Below are 15668 nucleotides of genomic sequence, written 5' to 3'. Positions count from 1 at the left end.
GTCCAACTACTGCAGGGGTCAGAGGCCGTGGTCCTGGGCGGGGTGAGACACCACCTGCTGATGAGGGAGCAGGGGAACGCCGCAGAGCTACACTCCCTAGGTTCATGTCTGAAGTTACTGGGACTCGTGGTAGAGCACTGTTGAGGCCAGAACAGTGCGAACAGGTGATGTCGTGGATTGCTGACAATGCTTCGAGCAATTTGTCCACCACCAGTCAGTCTTCCACGCAGTCCACCCATGTCACCGAAATCGCCACTCCTCCAGCTCCTGCACCTCAGCCTCCTCCCCCCCAGTCTGCCCCCTCCCAGGAAAATTTGGCATTTGAACCGGCATACTCTGAGGAACTGTTTTCTGGACCCTTCCCACAGTCACAAACCACTTGTCCGGTTGCTGCTGAGCAATTTTCCGATGCCCAGGTTTTCCAACAGTCACAGTCTGTGGGTGATGATGACCTTCTTGACGTAGTGGAAGTGTGTAAAGAGGTGTCCGACGATGAGGAGACACGGTTGTCAGACAGTGGGGAAGTTGTTGTCAGGGCAGGAAGTCCGAGGGGGGAGCAGACTGAGGGATCGGAGGATGATGAGGTGACAGACCCAAGCTGGGTTGAGAGGCCGGGTGAACACAGTGCTTCTGAGACGGAGGAGAGTCCTCGACCAGAACAGGTTGGAAGAGGCAGTGGTGGGGCCAGACGGAGAGGCAGGGCCAGAGCTGGTGCATCAGCGCCAAATGTGTCAACTAGTGAAGCTCCCGTGGCGAGGGCTCCTGCGGCGAGGGCTAGATCTTCAGAAGTCTGGAGGTTCTTTAAGGAAACACCGGATGACCGACGGACTGTGGTGTGCAACATTTGCCAAACCAGGCTCAGCAGGGGTTCCACCACTACTAGCTTAACTACCACCAGTATGCGCAGGCATATGAATGCTAAACACCCCACTCAGTGGCAACAAGCCCGTTCACCTCCGGCCGTGCACACCACTGCTCCTTCCCCTGTGTCAGCTGCTAGTCAGCCCCCTGCCCAGGACCCTGCCACAAAAACCCCATCGTCGCCTCCACGATCCTCCACAGCATCCACCAGCGTTCAGCTCTCCATACCCCAGACGCTGGAGCGGAAACGCAAATATAGTGCAACCCACCCGCACGCCCAAGCCCTTAATGTGCACATCTCCAGATTGCTTAGCCTGGAGATGCTGCCCTATAGGCTAGTAGAGACCGAGGCCTTTCGCAACCTCATGGCGGCGGCCGCCCCTCGGTATTCGGTCCCCAGCCGCCACTACTTTTCCCGATGTGCCGTCCCAGCCCTGTACCAGCACGTGTCAGACAACATCATCCGTGCCCTGACCAACGCCGTTTCTGACAAGGTCCACCTGACCACGGACACGTGGACGAGTGCTGCCGGGCAGGGCCACTATATATCGCTGACGGCACATTGGGTTAACTTGGTGGAGGCTGGGACCGAGTCTGACACTGGGGCTGCTCATATACTGCCGACGCCGAGGATTGCGGGGCCTACCTCGGTCCAGGTGTTTCAGGCCTACTATGCCTCCTCCTCCTCCCACCCCTCCTCCACCTCCTCCTCCGAACTACCATCCGTGGGCACGGCGCCATCAGTCGGTAGCTCTAGGCACAGCAGCAGTGCCGTCGCTAAGCGACAGCAGGCGGTGCTCAAACTGCTGAGCCTAGGCGACAAAAGGCACACCGCCCAAGAGCTATTACAGGGCATCACGGCGCAGACTGATCTGTGGCTGGCACCGCTGAACCTCAAGCCGGGAATGGTTGTGTGTGACAACGGCCGTAACCTGGTGGCGGCTCTGCAACTCGGCAGACTGACACATGTGCCATGCCTGGCCCATGTGTTAAATCTGATAGTTCAGCGTTTCCTCAAGACATACCCCAATCTGTCTGATTTGCTCACGAAGGTGCGCCGCATCTGTGCGCATTTCAGGAAGTCCAGCCCAGATGCTGCCACTCTCAGGGCAGCGCAGCGCCGCCTCCAACTGCCCGCTCACCGACTGTTGTGCGACGTGCCCACGAGGTGGAATTCAACACTGACCATGTTATCCAGAGTTTACCAGCAGCGCAGAGCGATTGTAGACTGCCAGATGTCAACTTCCACCAGAACTGGTAGTCAGGTCAGTCAGCTTCCTCAAGTCTACAATGAGGAGTGGACGTGGATGTCTGATATCTGTCAGGTGCTGAGTAACTTTGAGGAGTCAACACAGATGGTCAGTGGCGATGCCGCCATCATCAGCCTCACCATCCCGCTGCTTGGCCTGTTGAAAAACTCTCTGGTCAGCATGAAGTCGGAAGCTTTGCGCTCGTCACAAGAGACAGGGGAAGAATATTCCCTTGTTGATAGCCAAAGCACCCTCAGGTCTGTTTCTCAGCGCATATCGGAGGAGGTGGAGGTGGAGGAGGATGAGGAGGAAGAGGAGGAGAATGTTGGTGAGACACAAGAGGGGACCATTGTTGAGTCCTTTACTGTTCAGCGTGTATGGGCAGAAGAAGAGGAGTTGGAGGAGTTGGAGGAGGAGGAAATGGACAGTCAGGCCAGTGAGGGGAGTGAATTCTTACGCGTTGGTACTCTGGCGCATATGGCAGATTTCATGCTAGGCTGCCTATCCCGTGACCCTCGCGTTCAAAGAATTTATTCCAGCACCGATTACTGGGTGTTCACTCTCCTGGACCCACGGTACAAGCAAAATCTTTCCACTCTCATCCCTGCAGAGGAAAGGAGTGTGAGAATGCATGAATACCAGCAGGCCCTGGTGCACAAGCTGAAACAGTATTTCCCTTCTGACAGCGCTAGCGGCAGAGTGCGTAGTTCTGCGGGACAAGTAGCGAGGGAGAGTAGGCGAGCAGGCAGCTTGTCCAGCACTGGCAAGGGTACGCTTTACAAGGCTTTTGCCAGCTTTATGTCACCCCAGCAAGACACTGTCACCTGTCCCCAGTCTCGGCAGAGTAGGGCTGATCTTTACAGAAAGATGGTGAGGGAGTACGTAGCTGACCATACCATCGTCCTAAATGATCACACAGCTCCCTACAACTACTGGGTTTCAAAGCTGGACATGTGGCACGAACTGGCGCTGTACGCCTTGGAGGTTCTTGCCTGCCCTGCCGCTAGCGTCTTGTCCGAGCGGGTTTTCAGTGCAGCTGGTGGCATCATCACCGATAAGCGTACACGCCTGTCGACTGACAGCGCTGACAGGCTGACGCTTATTAAAATGAATAAAGGCTGGATTTCTCAGAATTTCCAATCTCCACCAGGTGAAGGAAGCTCAACCTGAATAATTGATCCACTCCTCCTCCTCCTCATTTTCCTCCTTCTCCTCCTCTTTGTACAGTAAAGCAGAGGAAAATGGCTATTTTTTGACAGGGCCCACTGGCTCTTGCTATAGTACTTCATGCATTTAATTTTTCTGGAGGGCCACCTACCCGGTCCTCTGTTTGAAACAATTTTTGTGAGTGCCACATACAGGCACTCAATCTATTCCATTTTACTGCAGGGCCACCTACCTGCTCCTCTGGTTTGAAACATTTTTGGGACTGCCACATACAGGCACTCAATCTATTCCATTTTACTGGAGGGCCACCTACCTGCTCCTCTGGTTTGAAAAATTTTTGGGACTGCCACATACAGGCACTCAATCTATTCCATTTTACTGCAGGGCCACCTACCTGCTCCTCTGGTTTGAAACATTTTTGGGACTGCCACATACAGGCACTCAATCTATTCCATTTTACTGGAGGGCCACCTACCTGCTCCTCTGGTTTGAAAAATGTTTGGGACTGCCACATACAGGCACTATCCAAATTAAATTGTCTCCATAGCAGCCTCCACACGTTGTCTCCATTGCTACCTCCAAAAGTCGTCCATATAGCTGCCTCCATACATCGTCCCTTTATCAAACGAGGTGTGTCAGGCAGAAATTTGGGTTGTTTTCATGGATTCCACATCAAAGTTGTTAACTTTGTCGCCACCCTGCTGTGTTATCCACAAAATATACTGGCAAACTTTTACCATTTAGGGATATTATTTCAGCGCTTCTTGCGCATCTGTTTACATTCCCCTCACCCGGCATATCCTAAACTTATAAGAACGCTACTACACTTGATCTTATACAAAAGGTTCTTAGAAGTGCTGTTTGGGGAGTAGCCTAGAGACAGGGGCTTGAATTGGCGAAAGCTCGCCTGGCAGCGGAGCGCCAGCTCCATGCGCATCATGCGCTTCTTGCGCATCTGTTTACATTCCCCTCACCCGGCATATCCTAAACTTATAAGAACGCTACTACACTTGATCTTATACAAAAGGTTCTTAGAAGTGCTGTTTGGGGAGTAGCCTAGAGACAGGGGCTTGAATTGGCGGAAGCTCGCCTGGCAGCGGAGCGCCAGCTCCATGCGCATCATGCGCTTCTTGCGCATCTGTTTACATTCCCCTCACCCGGCATATCCTAAACTTATAAGAACGCTACTACACTTGATCTTATACAAAAGGTTCTTAGAAGTGCTGTTTGGGGAGTAGCCTAGAGACAGGGGCTTGAATTGGCGAAAGCTCGCCTGGCAGCGGAGCGCCAGCTCCATGCGCATCATGCGCTTCTTGCGCATCTGTTTACATTCCCCTCACCCGCCATATCCCAAACTTATAAGAACGCTACTACACTTAACTTGGTGCAGGCTGGGACCGAGTCTGACCCTGGGGCTGGTCATATACTGCCGACGCAGAGAATTGCGGGGCCTACCTCGGTCCAGGTCTCAAAGGCCTACTATACCTCCTCCCACCCCTCCTCCACCTCCTCCTCCTCCGAATTACCATCCGTGGGCATGGCGCCATCAGTCGGTAGCTCTAGGCACAGCAGCAGTGCCGTCGCTAAGCGACAGCAGGCGGTGCTGAAACTGCTGAGCCTAGGCGATAAAAGGCACACCGCCCAAGAGCTATTACAGGGCATTCCACATCAAAGTTGTTAACTTTGTCGCCACCCTGCTGTGTAATCCACAAAATATACTTGCAAACTTTTACCATTTAGGGATATTATTTCAGCGCTTCTTGCGCATCTGTTTACATTCCCCTCACCCGCCATATCCTAAACTTATAAGAACGCTACTACACTTGATCTTATACAAAAGGTTCTTAGAAGTGCTGTTTGGGGAGTAGCCTAGAGACAGGGGCTTGGATTGGCAAAAGCTCGCCTGGCTGCAGAGCGCCAGCTCCATCCCAAGATCCAACTAACATAGTTGCAGCACCTTTAATCTACTACTAGTTCACTGCCTCCATAATAATAATAATAATAATCTTTATTTATATAGCGTCATCATATTCTGTAGCGCTTTACAAATCATAGGAAACAAATACAAATGTAATGTAACAGAGCACAACATTTGTATGGAACAACAGGAGTGAGGTCCCTGCTCGCCAGAGCTTACGGTTTATGAAGATGATGGGGTAACACGAGGTAAAAGAATATTTAATGGTCAAGCCATTCTTCTTAGGGAATAGAAAAAAATATAATAAATGGAATTGCTGTCGCTTGAACCACTCAGCCGTCATCTTATATACCAGGTCCAGGGTGAATGGGACTGCAGAGAAGTCTGGTGCCTGTTGGTTGCTGGATAACAGATGGGAGGACGACACAGGACGGGTTAGTAGAAGAGTTAAAACTTCATGCAGTTAATGAGTGTTATAGGCTTGCCTAAAGAAATGGGTTTTAAGAGCACGTTTGAAACTTTGGAGGTTAGGTATTAGTCTGATAGTCCAGGGCAGAGCATTCCATAGAATTGGTGCAGCTCTAGAGAAGTCTTGGAGACGCGAGTGGGAGGTCCGCACTAGGGTAGAGGTTAATCTAAGATCACTGGCGGATCTAAGAGCACGGGTTGGGCGATAGACTGAGATAAGAGAGGAGAGGTAGGGGGGTGCAGCATTATACAGAGCTTTATGGATGAGGGTTATTATTATTTTAAACTGTATTCGAAAGGAGACTGGCAGCCAGTGCAGCGACTGGCATGAACTGTAAGCATACATGGTCCCCTTATCAAACGAGCTGTGTCAGGCAGAATTTTGGGTTGTTTTCATGGCTTCCATGTTAACTTTGTCGCCACCCTGCTGTGTAATCCACAAAATATACTGGCAAACTTTTATCATGTACCGATATTATTTGAGCGCTTCTTGCTCACCTCCTTTGGTTCCTCTCTGACACCCATTGGTTTGAAGCCTGAGTCCAATTAGGGTATGTCGCCATGCCACTCTCTAGCCTGCTGCCGCTGCCTCTGCCTCTGCATGCCGTCCCCTATAGTGTCAGGGTCAATTATTGGATGTTTTACATGCTATCTAGCTTCATTCTGTCACTCTGTCATGGCCATGCTGTTGCCCATAATTTCGGCATAATGGTGCGATTAAGCAGCCTCAGAGGCATCCATGCATGCTGCCCCTGCTGTTTCCTGTCCATTTCCGTGGTGTTTCCATCCTTTTCTGAGGTTCCCAGGTGTTTGGCCAAGCTTCCCTGTGCAGAGCCTTGGTCCCCTTGAAAAATGCTCGAGTCTCCCATTGACTTCAATGGGGTTCGTTATTCGAGACGAGCACTCGAGCATCGGGAAAAGTTCGTCTCGAATAACGAGTACCCGAGCATTTTAGTGTTCGCTCATCTCTAGTTATTATCTTACAAAAGTATTATTTTTTTATTCCTATTTTACTAAGTCTAAAAGGGCATTATATTGCAACCTCCATATAATTCTTAATATTCCAAAACAACTGCAATTGAAATAAAGGATTCCCTGCTCAAAGGACATTTTGCTTTTTTCAAGTTCTTCGATCCACCTGATTAAATGCCTTGGTAGTTGCCTATGACTGGCGTGTCCAGAAATCAATATTTTCCTTCGAGCATCATCATTGGGGATAAATTCCAATATTACATGCTGGAATCATTGCGAGATGATTAGGTCTCTTTAATTAGATTACAAAAAAACATGCCTGATATGGCAGGCTAATCCTTCTCATTGACTGACAAAGTAAGTCATGAAGGTTTTTAATGACCTAAAATCTCAGCTTGACGGCCTAAGCAGCGGTTAACAAGACTGCATTCAATATATCAGGATTAAATACAGTACTGAACTAATAAACAGACCTTTATGTATTAGCCTTTCTTTCCAATTATGGTTATTTAATCTCGGCATCATATGATCAATTAAAGTCTGTAGTTTCTGAGTGAAGCCAAAGGGTATTGTGACCTTGGAAATAAAAACATAAACAAATTATAGAAATGCATTCAAAAGGATTTTCTGAACAAATAAAATAGAAAAAACAAACAAATATGTTCTTAATTGGGATGTCCTCTATATTATTTTATCTGTTAATATCTCAATAGTGCCTTTACCATAATCCCTCAAATCATCTTGAGGACCTTTGCAGTCTTGAAACCTGCTTTTATAAACAGCTGAGTAGACATCCCTCTTCTGTTTACCTTTCTGAATAGGTGGAGTTTGACTATCACTCAACTTACTCTATGGGGCACATGTATCATAGTTTTGAATTTTAGAGATGATGGGGGCATATTTATCATACGCTGGTGCATGATAGCCCCGCCGCTGCATGTTCGCAGCCCGATAGATCAAGAGGTTTCCGCCTCCTGATGTATCGGAGCAGCTGGCACATATGAAAAATCGCTGGCAGCAGCAAGTGCGCAGGTGCGGGGACAGTAACGCCCCACGCCTGCCCACTCCTTGCCGGCCGCGCCCTCCACTTGGCCGGCCGCGCCACCCTTCACGCCCCTTAACGCCCCACTGACGTGAAGGTTGCAGAGAGGGCAAAATAATCGCAAAAGCTAGCAATAAGCTAGCATTTGCGATTATTTCAGGGCCTCTGCGCCACTGGCATAGCGCAGAGGTCCTGATAAATATGCCCCTTGGCGGCTAGTTTTTGCACCTTATGTATGATCCTGTCTTTTTACTTGTGATACGTGTTCAGATTTTCCTAATTACATTACTGTTAACATTTGAATGTACAAAATGCATAGTAAACACAAATGTTAACAGTAATGAAATAAGAAAAAAATCACCTCTCCTCAGCTGTTGTAATTCTTTTCAAAATGCATTAAAAACGCAATTAAACCTCACCCTTAGAAGTAACCAATTAAAAAAAATGCAAAAATGGACAATACAATTTGGACAAAAGAGGTTACTGTGCAAAATGTTAAACTGTTTAAGCATGTGAAATAATTCAAATTTACATGTTAAAATGGGGTGCATGAAAAAAAACCTTCCTTGTGCAAAAAATGATGAAAAAATGGAGCAAAAACAGCATCTGGAAAACAATGATACATAAGGCCCACTGCACAAAGGTGCAGCCTAGGCGTAATTGAAACAGAACAGAGTTAAAAGTTGCAAAAATGGCACAAAAACAGCAAAAGTCGCTAAAATTTGACAATTTGCCTAGCTGAAACTATAATAAATGTGCCCCAATGTACCTTCTAAATGTGGCTCACTCCTTTTCCATTCTTATGCATCCAAGCATGACACCTAAACACCTTCCTCCTCACAGATGATCAAGTATAGCAGGGAAGGCAAGCTGAATGATGCAGAAAAAACAGTTGTCAACAGGGAGGTCCTTGGCTTGAAAGAAGGAGGGGGTAGGTAATTTTTTCTGTGCATATTCCAGGCCTTTGCATCTGAGTATTAGTGTACTGAAATAAGTGGAGGACAAGGCACAGGTACATATATATACAGATATATATATACCGATATATATGATTAAAAGGGTTGTCCACTTTCAGCAAATAATTGATATGGTTTGTGTAAGGAAAAGTTATACAATTTTCAAATATACAGTACTTTCTGTGAAAGTGGACAACCCCTTTAAAGATTGTCTTGGTCAGCTCTGTGCTGCACCTTTGTTTTGAGGCACACGGACATGCAGATGGAATTATTTTGTAAAGAACTGTTATTCTGAATCATCTCCTCTAATTTAAGATTAGATGTTAAGATTATTTAACTTTGTATCTCCTGCTGCAATTATCCTTAATCTTCTTTCATGACCTAAAACAGCTCTATTTAGAAACTGTTATGGGAAAGCGACTTAATGGGGGAGATTTATCAGCAGCGTCTGAGAGCAGAACTGTTCTAGTTACCCGTAGCAACCAATCGAAGCACGGCTTCCATTTTCCCACAGCTGTTTATAAAATCAAAGCTGAGCTCTGATTGGTTTCCATGGGCAATTAGAACAGTTTTATCTAAGATACTTCTGATAAATCTCCCCCTATATAATGAGTGGTCAGGGGACTGCATGTGGATCTGGCATAAAGATAAAACTCATCTACAGACAATTCTGTAGCAAATAAATTACCATACAGCATTGTTTTGCTGCATGTAACTCTTACATACGTGATTTTTGTTTAAGGTTGGACTTTGAAGACACTAATCAAAATTATATGACATTGCTACTACTGTACACATCATTGCAACCCAAAACACAACTGTAGGCACTTTAACATTATGGGAAAAATGGTAACAACTGTAAATTATAGACAACTAGTGTTTGCTATTGCCAGCTAATTGGCCTTTGAAATGCTCTATATTACTTGAAAAAACATCCCTTTTGGTCTTCTTTTGTTTTACCACAGAATACCATTACACAGATATTCACAATATATATATATATTTATTGGAACTGAGGATTTTGCAGTGTTTGCTAAAACAGTGTAGGCAGAAAGATGTTATACAGCTATTTGGAATTGAATTACATTCTCTTAGTATGTTGAATAAATATTCCACTGGGATATGTAACTTAAAGGGAACCTGCCACCACATTTGCAAATACTTTATACAGCCAGTGACAGGTTCCTATAGAGCCCTATTAACTGAATCTTCTTTGAGCTAAAAATAGTTTTCTTACATCAGAGGGGGGCTTGTCCTGCTTTGTCGGCCCCTCCCATCTAATCCCCCTCATGCGTTATGCCTCCTTACTGGCCACAGTTCATGTCATGTGACCAGAGTGACATCATCTCAGGTCCTTTAGCTTCTTTATAATAGCAAACTGTACCCCATGCATGTACCTGACCACATGAAGTCACAGCAGTCTCCATTGACTTCTACTGCTCTCCATCCTCCATAGAGGCTATTGTAATTCATGTAATCACATACATTGTGTACAGTTTGCTAGTCTTAGAAGGCTGAAGGACCTGCTACGATGTCACCGGTCACATGTCATTACACAATATTTCTAGAGATGAGCGAACACTAAAATGCTCGGGTACTCGTTATTCGAGACGAACTTTTCCCGATGCTCGAGTGCTCGTCTCGAATAACGAACCCCATTGAAGTCAATGGGAGACTCGAGCATTTTTCAAGGGGACCAAGGCTCTGCACAGGGAAGCTTGGCCAAACACCTGGGAACCTCAGAAAAGGATGGAAACACCACGGAAATGGACAGGAAACAGCAGGGGCAGCATGCATGGATGCCTCTGAGGCTGCTTAATCGCACCATTATGCCGAAATTATGGGCAACAGCATGGCCATGACAGAGTGACAGAATGAAGCTAGATAGCATGTAAAACATCCAATAATTGACCCTGACACTATAGGGGACGGCATGCAGAGGCAGAGGCAGCGGCAGCAGGCTAGAGAGTGGCATGGCGACATACCCTAATTGGACTCAGGCTTCAAACCAATGGGTGTCAGAGAGGAACCAAAGGAGGTGAGCAAGAAGCGCTCAAATAATATCGGTACATGATAAAAGTTTGCCAGTATATTTTGTGGATTACACAGCAGGGTGGCGACAAAGTTAACATGGAAGCCATGAAAACAACCCAAAATTCTGCCTGACACAGCTCGTTTGATAAGGGGACCATGTATGCTTACAGTTCATGCCAGTCGCTGCACTGGCTGCCAGTCTCCTTTCGAATACAGTTTAAAATAATAATAACCCTCATCCATAAAGCTCTGTATAATGCTGCACCCCCCTACCTCTCCTCTCTTATCTCAGTCTATCGCCCAACCCGTGCTCTTAGATCCGCCAGTGATCTTAGATTAACCTCTACCCTAGTGCGGACCTCCCACTCGCGTCTCCAAGACTTCTCTAGAGCTGCACCAATTCTATGGAATGCTCTGCCCTGGACTATCAGACTAATACCTAACCTCCAAAGTTTCAAACGTGCTCTTAAAACCCATTTCTTTAGGCAAGCCTATAACACTCATTAACTGCATGAAGTTTTAACTCTTCTACTAACCCGTCCTGTGTCGTCCTCCCATCTGTTATCCAGCAACCAACAGGCACCAGACTTCTCTGCAGTCCCATTCACCCTGGACCTGGTATATAAGATGACGGCTGAGTGGTTCAAGCGACAGCAATTCCATTTATTATATTTTTTTCTATTCCCTAAGAAGAATGGCTTGACCATTAAATATTCTTTTACCTCGTGTTACCCCATCATCTTCATAAACCGTAAGCTCTGGCGAGCAGGGACCTCACTCCTGTTGTTCCATACAAATGTTGTGCTCTGTTACATTACATTTGTATTTGTTTCCTATGATTTGTAAAGCGCTACAGAATATGATGACGCTATATAAATAAAGATTATTATTATTATTATTATGGAGGCAGTGAACTAGTAGTAGATTAAAGGTGCTGCAACTATGTTAGTTGGATCTTGGGATGGAGCTGGCGCTCTGCAGCCAGGCGAGCTTTTGCCAATCCAAGCCCCTGTCTCTAGGCTACTCCCCAAACAGCACTTCTAAGAACCTTTTGTATAAGATCAAGTGTAGTAGCGTTCTTATAAGTTTAGGATATGGCGGGTGAGGGGAATGTAAACAGATGCGCAAGAAGCGCTGAAATAATATCCCTAAATGGTAAAAGTTTGCAAGTATATTTTGTGGATTACACAGCAGGGTGGCGACAAAGTTAACAACTTTGATGTGGAATGCCCTGTAATAGCTCTTGGGCGGTGTGCCTTTTATCGCCTAGGCTCAGCAGTTTCAGCACCGCCTGCTGTCGCTTAGCGACGGCACTGCTGCTGTGCCTAGAGCTACCGACTGATGGCGCCATGCCCACGGATGGTAATTCGGAGGAGGAGGAGGTGGAGGAGGGGTGGGAGGAGGTATAGTAGGCCTTTGAGACCTGGACCGAGGTAGGCCCCGCAATTCTCTGCGTCGGCAGTATATGACCAGCCCCAGGGTCAGACTCGGTCCCAGCCTGCACCAAGTTAAGTGTAGTAGCGTTCTTATAAGTTTGGGATATGGCGGGTGAGGGGAATGTAAACAGATGCGCAAGAAGCGCATGATGCGCATGGAGCTGGCGCTCCGCTGCCAGGCGAGCTTTCGCCAATTCAAGCCCCTGTCTCTAGGCTACTCCCCAAACAGCACTTCTAAGAACCTTTTGTATAAGATCAAGTGTAGTAGCGTTCTTATAAGTTTAGGATATGCCGGGTGAGGGGAATGTAAACAGATGCGCAAGAAGCGCATGATGCGCATGGAGCTGGCGCTCCGCTGCCAGGCGAGCTTTAGCCAATTCAAGCCCCTGTCTCTAGGCTACTCCCCAAACAGCACTTCTAAGAACCTTTTGTATAAGATCAAGTGTAGTAGCGTTCTTATAAGTTTAGGATATGCCGGGTGAGGGGAATGTAAACAGATGCGCAAGAAGCGCATGATGCGCATGGAGCTGGCGCTCCGCTGCCAGGCGAGCTTTCGCCAATTCAAGCCCCTGTCTCTAGGCTACTCCCCAAACAGCACTTCTAAGAACCTTTTGTATAAGATCAAGTGTAGTAGCGTTCTTATAAGTTTAGGATATGCCGGGTGAGGGGAATGTAAACAGATGCGCAAGAAGCGCTGAAATAATATCCCTAAATGGTAAAAGTTTGCCAGTATATTTTGTGGATAACACAGCAGGGTGGCGACAAAGTTAACAACTTTGATGTGGAATCCATGAAAACAACCCAAATTTCTGCCTGACACACCTCGTTTGATAAAGGGACGATGTATGGAGGCAGCTATATGGACGACTTTTGGAGGTAGCAATGGAGACAACGTGTGGAGGCTGCTATGGAGACAATTTAATTTGGATAGTGCCTGTATGTGGCAGTCCCAAACATTTTTCAAACCAGAGGAGCAGGTAGGTGGCCCTCCAGTAAAATGGAATAGATTGAGTGCCTGTATGTGGCAGTCCCAAAAATGTTTCAAACCAGAGGAGCAGGTAGGTGGCCCTGCAGTAAAATGGAATAGATTGAGTGCCTGTATGTTGCAGTCCCAAAAATTTTTCAAACCAGAGGAGCAGGTAGGTGGCCCTGCAGTAAAATGGAATAGATTGAGTGCCTGTATGTGGCAGTCCCAAAAATGTTTCAAACCAGAGGAGCAGGTAGGTGGCCCTGCAGTAAAATGGAATAGATTGAGTGCCTGTATGTGGCACTCACAAAAATTGTTTCAAACAGAGGACCGGGTAGGTGGCCCTCCAGAAAAATTAAATGCATGAAGTACTATAGCAAGAGCCAGTGGGCCCTGTCAAAAAATAGTCATTTTCCTCTGCTTTACTGTACAAAGAGGAGGAGAAGGAGGAAAATGAGGAGGAGGAGGAGTGGATCAATTATTCAGGTTGAGCTTCCTTCACCTGGTGGAGATTGGAAATTCTGAGAAATCCAGCCTTTATTCATTTTAATAAGCGTCAGCCTGTCAGCGCTGTCAGTCGACAGGCGTGTACGCTTATCGGTGATGATGCCACCAGCTGCACTGAAAACCCGCTCGGACAAGACGCTAGCGGCAGGGCAGGCAAGAACCTCCAAGGCGTACAGCGCCAGTTCGTGCCACATGTCCAGCTTTGAAACCCAGTAGTTGTAGGGAGCTGTGTGATCATTTAGGACGATGGTATGGTCAGCTACGTACTCCCTCACCATCTTTCTGTAAAGATCAGCCCTACTCTGCCGAGACTGGGGACAGGTGACAGTGTCTTGCTGGGGTGACATAAAGCTGGCAAAAGCCTTGTAAAGCGTACCCTTGCCAGTGCTGGACAAGCTGCCTGCTCGCCTACTCTCCCTCGCTACTTGTCCCGCAGAACTACGCACTCTGCCGCTAGCGCTGTCAGAAGGGAAATACTGTTTCAGCTTGTGCACCAGGGCCTGCTGGTATTCATGCATTCTCACACTCCTTTCCTCTGCAGGGATGAGAGTGGAAAGATTTTGCTTGTACCGTGGGTCCAGGAGAGTGAACACCCAGTAATCGGTGCTGGAATAAATTCTTTGAACGCGAGGGTCACGGGATAGGCAGCCTAGCATGAAATCTGCCATATGCGCCAGAGTACCAACGCGTAAGAATTCACTCCCCTCACTGGCCTGACTGTCCATTTCCTCCTCCTCCAACTCCTCCAACTCCTCTTCTTCTGCCCATACACGCTGAACAGTAAAGGACTCAACAATGGTCCCCTCTTGTGTCTCACCAACATTCTCCTCCTCTTCCTCCTCATCCTCCTCCACCTCCACCTCCTCCGATATGCGCTGAGAAACAGACCTGAGGGTGCTTTGGCTATCAACAAGGGAATATTCTTCCCCTGTCTCTTGTGACGAGCGCAAAGCTTCCGACTTCATGCTGACCAGAGAGTTTTTCAACAGGCCAAGCAGCGGGATGGTGAGGCTGATGATGGCGGCATCGCCACTGACCATCTGTGTTGACTCCTCAAAGTTACTCAGCACCTGACAGATATCAGACATCCACGTCCACTCCTCATTGTAGACTTGAGGAAGCTGACAGACCTGACTACCAGTTCTGGTGGAAGTTGACATCTGGCAGTCTACAATCGCTCTGCGCTGCTGGTAAACTCTGGATAACATGGTCAGTGTTGAATTCCACCTCGTGGGCACGTCGCACAACAGTCGGTGAGCGGGCAGTTGGAGGCGGCGCTGCGCTGCCCTGAGAGTGGCAGCATCTGGGCTGGACTTCCTGAAATGCGCACAGATGCGGCGCACCTTCGTGAGCAAATCAGACAGATTGGGGTATGTCTTGAGGAAACGCTGAACTATCAGATTTAACACATGGGCCAGGCATGGCACATGTGTCAGTCTGCCGAGTTGCAGAGCCGCCACCAGGTTACGGCCGTTGTCACACACAACCATTCCCGGCTTGAGGTTCAGCGGTGCCAGCCAGAGATCAGTCTGCGCCGTGATGCCCTGTAATAGCTCTTGGGCGGTGTGCCTTTTGTCGCCTAGGCTCAGCAGTTTGAGCACCGCCTGCTGTCGCTTAGCGACGGCACTGCTGCTGTGCCTAGAGCTACCGACTGATGGCGCCGTGCCCACGGATGGTAGTTCGGAGGAGGAGGTGGAGGAGGGGTGGGAGGAGGAGGAGGCATAGTAGGCCTGAAACACCTGGACCGAGGTAGGCCCCGCAATCCTCGGCGTCGGCAGTATATGAGCAGCCCCAGTGTCAGACTCGGTCCCAGCCTCCACCAAGTTAACCTAATGTGCCGTCAGCGATATATAGTGGCCCTGCCCGGCAGCACTCGTCCACGTGTCCGTGGTCAGGTGGACCTTGTCAGAAACGGCGTTGGTCAGGGCACGGATGATGTTGTCTGACACGTGCTGGTGCAGGGCTGGGACGGCACATCGGGAAAAGTAGTGGCGGCTGGGGACCGAATACCGAGGGGCGGCCGCCGCCATGAGGTTGCGAAAGGCCTCGGTCTCTACTAGCCTATAGGGCAGCATCTCCAGGCTAAGCAA

Source organism: Engystomops pustulosus, chromosome 1 (genome assembly GCF_040894005.1).
Source record: "Engystomops pustulosus chromosome 1, aEngPut4.maternal, whole genome shotgun sequence".
NCBI classification, from domain to species: Eukaryota; Metazoa; Chordata; class Amphibia; order Anura; family Leptodactylidae; genus Engystomops; species Engystomops pustulosus.
Note: the sequence above shows the minus strand (reverse complement) of the source record.